This window comes from Gavialis gangeticus, unplaced genomic scaffold (assembly GCF_001723915.1).
Source record: "Gavialis gangeticus isolate Ggan-Ray unplaced genomic scaffold, GavGan_comp1, whole genome shotgun sequence".
NCBI lineage: Eukaryota > Metazoa > Chordata > Crocodylia > Gavialidae > Gavialis > Gavialis gangeticus.
Genome location: NW_017729000.1, coordinates 30,488,968 through 30,496,497, shown reverse-complemented (window position 1 = coordinate 30,496,497; position 7,530 = coordinate 30,488,968).

The window sequence follows — 7,530 nt, the reverse complement described above, 5'->3', positions numbered from 1 at the left end:
AAGAAATTGTTTATTAAAGAAACACAAAACACCCACTGCTATGTTAGTAATATATATATATATATATATATATATATATATATATAAAGGATAACAGTAACACCACTAACAATTAACACTAAGTATTCCTTCCTAAGTCCTATAAATCCTATAACCAGAACAAAGGGACAGCAATCATGAGAGAGACTTATTGGACCACCGTCGGCAGCTTTGTCTGCCTCTTCAGACCCAGTGCTAGGGCTTACCTTACCCTATTACTGGTCACTGGTCTTATACAAGGCTTTATGAGAGAAAGGATAGCCCACAAAAGTATCCCTTCCTGAGGTATGGGGAATACTCACCAACTACTCAGTGAAGCCCTTATGCATCTGACGGGAGGATGTCAGGGAGCCAACTTCTGACTGAGGATAGCAGTGTATTGAGGGGTTGTCTTCGACCACTCCAGGGATCCTTGCTCCTCGCAAAGGGCCCAGACTCCATGGCAGATGTATACCCACTCACACAAGCTACCACTCTCTCTTGATCCCTTTAATCACTGTCTCTCTATCAAATCAGTCCTTACAGGCCCTCAGGCATTCCTATACAAGCTCTCTCACAAGCATACCCTTGCCACCACATAGAACACCAGCCACACATACATCTATACCTCGAGTCCCTCCCTCACAGAAACCTTTTAAATGGCCAGTGCGCATGGCACTTTGGATGATGCACTCATCCCCAAAATGTGCACACTGCATTCTATCCATTATACCTAAGGGGTGTCGTACAGAAAACTACAAAACTGAGGACCAGAATGACATCATTTGTGCTACTTACACTCTCACCTGTGAATGGCCTTACCAACTTGAACTGGCCTGGTCCTATAACCTAACATGAGCCAGCCACAAGCATCTTAATTTGCTTTCAACACCCCGCACTGAAAAAATGGGGGTGGGAGTGCTTTAACTAAAGCTTGTGGAATGAGCTTTAGTTAAAGCACCCCTGCCACCAGTTTTCGATGAGGGGACACCAATACACGTGACACTGGAGTCTGTTGGAGCACAGTAATTACCATGTTCTGGCAGACTCAATTAATCAAGTCCGTTTCAAAACACTGTTATTACAACATGTCAGAGCAGCCTCAATGCATGTGGATAGGTGTCCAATAATTACTGAGGGCAATCAACTAAAGGCATTAGGGCAAGAATTTACAGTGCTAGAATATACCTGTTTAGCCTGGATCAAATAATGACATCAAGGAAAATCTCAGGAAAGCTTATACTCCTGCTTTATGGCACAAAGGATCAGCTTCTCCTCTTATATGGATATACATCTAGATTCTGACAAAGGCAAATGGAAAAGGGCTGCAAGTGTCTGAAAACCAAGTTCTAAGGGAAATATTTGGTACCGTACAAGAAACCTACTATACCCAATGCATTTAAATCCCTATGCTTCTGGGAAGAATATAGAAAAACCCATACTACTCAGGAACAGTTTGGCAACATGGGGGGGAAAAAATCAACTAGCAGGATGTCCCCAGAAAGGTCCCTAAACCTGATGCTGAAACCAAGGAGACAGAAACATATGAAGCTGTTCCTCCTGGCCACAGAACAGTGCTCAAGTCTTTTAAGCCTCCCCTTGCCTGTGTAGAATCCACAACTTTTATACTCCAGCATTGTGTCCTTCCAGCGAATCACCTAGAAAATAATGAGAATTACAAAGTTCCACTAAAAAGAAATGGACAAAATGGTAGGAAAAATTTTAATAGGCCCAGCAGTTTCCTTTCCTCTCTTTTAAGAGTTCAGGGTAGGCTGCTGAAGTTCTTAAAAATAAGCAAAAAGTTCTTCATAAACTTCTACAGTGGTTAAGAAGACTAATTTATTGATGGTCTATGATTGGTCACCTGTATCACATGGCATTTTTTCTACTTCCTAAGTGGATAAGTGGAATTATTCAAACATCAGTACTCAAAATCCACATGAGTGACTGTAGTCACAGAAGGCATCTTTACATGTGCTCCAGGGTGTGAGGGGGGTGCACTTTAATTAGAGCAGTTCATGAGCATCTCATGCATTTAGCATCTTATGTATTTAGCATCCTGTGCTTCAAAATGGTGGTGGGGGAGCTTTAAATAAAGCTTGTTCAACAAACTTTACTTAATAAAGCACCCCCCACCACCATTTTGAAGCATGGAGATGCTGAATACACATGACACTGAGGCTTTCGGTGTGCCAATTAGCACACTCTAGCAGACTCAATTAATTGAGTCTGCTCTGACATATGCTAATTAGCACATGTCAGAGCAGGTGTTGAGCACATACAAAGGTGCCCAGAGAAACCAGCCACTTCTCAACTTTCATACAATTAAACATCAGTGTGCACAATTGTTATTGAAAAGCAAAAGGGGGTATGTACATGATGGTCACAATGAAAAAAATTTAAGAGAGTTTAAAAATACCTTTTCTTCACTTTCTCCCTGCTTTTCATGAGACATCAGAATCCCAACTCAACTTCCTCATGGAACTGAATTTAAATTTAAAATGACAAAAGCAGTTACTTGTTTTTCTCCATTGCTTAATGTGCACAGGGATAAGAGGCAATGATTTTGTCAGTCACAAAACGCTGATTAAAAAAACCGCACAGAATCTGTGAGCCCCAAGACAAACCACTGCTCCTAACTATAACAGCCAGTGCTGTCCGTGAACCTGAGGCAGCTCTCCAGGCACTGAGCAAAATTAGTTTAGCTTCTGAAAATGATGGAGCCCATGACAGACATAACAACAAGCACAGCCTCACTCATCGCAGATCAGCAAGGAAACACAGACAAAGAGAAGGACTCGCTCTGCTGATTTCAGATATTCAAACAGTTCTAGATAAGTCATATAGAACAAGGATCAGCAACCGTTTAAAAATGATGGGCTACTACTCGTGATCTGGCTGCCATTGCGGAAAATCTGTTTCCCCACCCCAGCATGCTGCCAACCCTGGTCTCTTTGCCAGCTTTACACCCTTCTGGGGGTTAATGCAGCAGCTTTGGGGTCTAGGGACCCTCTGGCATTTCCCTACTTCAGCTACCACAGCCCATCATTGTTGCTAAATAGTAGCATTTCCCATTGTAAATGGGACTGGTAAAATTGGCAGAAAGAAAGGAAAGTGGCTACAGTAAGGATGCTGAGCTAATGAAGCAACGTCATCTCCTGTGTGTGTGTTGGGGGTGGGGGAGGGTGTCAGCAGCATGAGGCTGATGAGGGGACTGCAGCTACTAGGCCACCCACACCCCACCACAAATGCTTAGTTGTCCCCTGGTTGCACACGACAACACTATGGGCTGGATCAGATCTTTTCAGACTGGATCTAATCTCTTCAGGGTCAGATTCAGCCCACAAACCATAGGTTGTCAAACCCTGATTTAGGAAACAATTTTCAAAAGCTCCTAGGCATTGCACTGATCAAATAAGGACCTAAAGTGGAGTACAAGTGAACCATGCAAGCAAAGGTTTTATGAGCATCCAGTAACTGTTATCTGAAAGTTCCTCTCATGGTGCAGTCTGCTGTACTGATCTAGCTTTCTACCTCGCTGAGAAGACCCGGAGTACCCCAGCATTTTAGAGAGTTACTGTAGCACCTTTTCAGCCCCATTGAACCCCACTGCCAGCAGGATTTGACATTGGTAGCATATAACAAGTTGAAAGGAAAAGTCCAGGCATTTATTAGAAAGGAAGTCAGATAGTGGGAATAAAATGTTCACTGGGGTCCCCCCATCTCTAATCCCTATAAGCAGAAAGTCTCCAAGATGTACCAAACCCCACAATCCTAGGAACTGGCACAGAAGGCCAACAAGGGAACTTTCCACTTTGATATAGGGGATGCTGGGGATTAGAGTCACAAGCGAATGGGCTAGGGAGAAAGGGACAGGCACAGGTGAATAAGCATTAAGATACATACACTTAGGATCCAGGTAACAGGTAATAAACAGTGACACTGTGGTGAAGTTACTCAAGAACAAGTAATATATAGGAGCGCTAATACTGCAGTATACACACTTGGGAAACCATAAACCCTCCCATAATCCCAGAGTAACCCCCAACCAGCCTCTGGTCCCAAAATGCTTAATCACCATCTGCCAGGGCTCCCACATCTGAGCCCTGCTGCTGCAGCTTTCAGTCCTGGCTCTGTCTCCTCAGTCCTGGCTTCTGAGCTTCCAACCATGTGTCTTTTTAGCTACAGTGTCATGCACTCTATTGCTGCTTTTCCACTTTCTTCATCCCCTGCAGCCCTCTAGGAATCGTAGTGCACATTTATAATCCCTTTCTTCAGTCCCCTGGAGGATTCTGGGACCTGTAGTTCAGGTTACAACATTATAGTATGTTGAATGTCATGTACATTACAGTTCATTGTCACTTCCATTGGCTTGAAATAGAGGTTGCTTTTATGTACCTGGTCATCTCCAGAAGAACCACTTTCCTCCTTCCAAGGAAAAGTATCTGAAAAAAATGAGGACATGATTTTGAAAGCCCACTTTACATTGGACAAGCAATCCCCTTCTCCAGAGATACAGCCAAAACTAGTGTGCTTGCTTTTTCAATATGCATAGAATTCAGAGAGTAAAACAACATTGTGTGGTAACAAACACCAACCCAGAAGCATTCTCTCCAGGAAGACTGCAAACAGTGCAACATTTTACCCATATAAGTCTGAAGTAAGGTATAACAACTCAAATAGGCTTATAGAAAGATGTGACAACTGGTTCAATCTCAAAGGATGCCCATAAAAGCTAATATAATGGTACTGTTAAGTCTGCATGAATATGTAATGATACAAGTGTATCATTCCATATACACCACTCCAACTCTGCTTTACTCAGGGTCAAGGTTAGGTTGATTTAGCTCATTTGTATTGCTACAAGATCATGCATATGCAACAGTTACCTTAGAACCGCTGCTGTAGGCTTCCCAGTAGAAGCAGCTGTATCGTTTTTTAAAGTAGCTAAAATGCCTGCTTGTCCATAGCTTAGAATTCCCTCCTTCCCTTCCTGTGTAAGGAACAGATGTGCTAAACTAGGTGCGACTAGATGGATATCAGACAAAAGCCACTTTGACAACTCCTATTTGTGTTCACAAGCAAAACCCAAAGCAATCAGTAACCCACTGCACAACACAGATCATCATTCATACATATGGACATCCATGATATTTTTTTTAAACTTCTATTCAAAATGACGCACAAAAACTTTGCCACCTATTGACAGACTGAAATACACACTTAGAGAGTAGTGAAAACTCTGGGACTATCACTCCTGATGTTATATTTCTTAGTTGCAATCAACTTTTCTACAGCCAAAAAAGGTGTATTGTTATGCAGGAAAAAACAACTACTATATAATTTCTATTAAACTGTCTACAGCCTTAGGACATCAATGTACTTACTAATGTTAATAGATGAAGACGAATTGCTTGGTACTTAAAGCTGCAAGTAAAATTGGGAATAGTGTTTCATTGATCTGTGAAGAACAAAACATTTACAGTGGCAGAAAATTGCAAAGGGAAAATTCACACAAGCATTTCCAAGATACAAACAACAGTTTGGCCATTTGATTTTATAATGCTTCATTGCAAGCCTAGAAATTTCCTCTTCTCCTATTTGGGTTCATAATAAAGGGTAAACCTAAAACATCTGCTGAAAATTGAGCTAAAGAGAAGCCAAGAAATCTAATAAACACCATGTGCAGGAAACATCAGTGCAGATGAATCCTGAATATAACCATAGACAGGAGATCACAATGTAATGCCAACAGGCTTTTTTTTTTAGCTTGGAGAGGAAGAGTTGAAGAAAATATGAATGAAATTAATCATAAAGTCTATAGTGGGAGTTGATTGCAATACTCTATTGAGGACAAAGGAAGAGGAAATCACAGTATGAAATTAATTAAATTAATGTCAATTATATTTCTAATGAAGCAAAAGAAATGTTACCTGAACAGGGCCTTATTGTGATTTGTTCTATGCCTACATGAACGAAGATAAAGGGATCTACATTTTTTTATGGATTACCCAGAGCTTGGCTTAAAGAGTATTTGGTTTGAGGGTGCTCCACACATGCTGACTGTTCAGGTGAATGCGAAGCAGACTTGAAGGGGCAAGCAATGGATGGAGGTGTTCCAATGAACTGGCTAGCACAACTGAATTGATGGCAGAGTGTCAAAAACTTGCTGCTGGCATCGGTTGTAACTAAATTCAAAATCTAGCCCCCAGTAGGGTGTGTGAATCAGTTTGGCATGATCTTTTCTGCTGAAACATTCAATCAAAGTTACAAAGTAGCTTGAGAAACTAAATGACTTTATTGCAAAGATTGATCAGCATTAGACTACCGCCACCCAATAAACTTTCTCTCTAGGTCAGCTAAATGAGAAGGAGTGTATAACAGTCCTTTTAAACATTGCCATGTTACCATTTTGCAGCATCCATTAAATAAAAACAATCTGCAGACCCATTTTTGCAAGCAGAGGGTTCAGCTCTTAGTGTTGCATTTATAGCATACCCTTTAAAAGTGATTTTTGCTGTATTGATTGACATTTTGCCCAATTCCATTTCATTGTGTCCCCAAAGGATTGAAATTGCAGACTGAGATAAATAAAAAAAATACCAAGTTCATCATGTTTAAAACTGATTTTACAAGGTCTGTCTGTTTCTGTACTGCCTCCTTTCTCCTGGCCTCTTACTGATAGGCTGTAATTGCAGAATGACTGAAAAATAGCAATGGGGGTCACGTTTGCTGTAAGTTTTGTGATGTGTATCTGAAAGATTCATGTCCTGATTAAAAGAACCTTGATTGAATTTTCTGATAGAAAATTGTTTTTGTCATAAGCACATGTGCCTCTTATTCCTTGATCCCAATTTGGCTTTCCTGGTAACGGTGAGATGCTAGAGAATGAAGAGAATGAGAAGAAAAGAAGGAAAATATTAAAAATATGCAGTGCTATAGATTTTTTGTGATTAAATGATAGATGGCAATGTGGAACATGCTAGTATTCTAAAGCTTCGCTCCAGTTTCAATCCCAGTTTGGATCCCTTTTTTCCTTTTTCTCCTTGATCTAAGTTCCTGAACAGGTGATTTCACTTTATTATCCATTATTTCTTTAATTATTATTTCTATTTCTAACAGCTTCTTGTTTAAGAATAGAAAAAAAGTCTGATACAGAGTGCATGCAACAAGTAGCACAGTCCTATGACCTGACCTGCAATTAAAAATTGTTCATGTTAAAGCTAATATTTCCTTTCATTCAAAGAGGAAATAGAGCAGTTTTATCTAGTGGTTAGAGAAGGATCTGGGGTCTCCTGGGATTTATTTTTGTTTCTGCTATTTTTGTTTGGGTTGCTTTAGGTAAGTCACTTCATATTTCACAGTTTATCTACCTGTAGGTTTCTGTAAATAGTTTGGGGATAATGAAGCCCCCTTAGTCTTTGCAAAAAATAGTTTGCAAGGTTCAGGTGAAATGGATGTTCAAATACCATGTTGAACAGACAGAATGGAACAGAAGAGATCACCAAGATG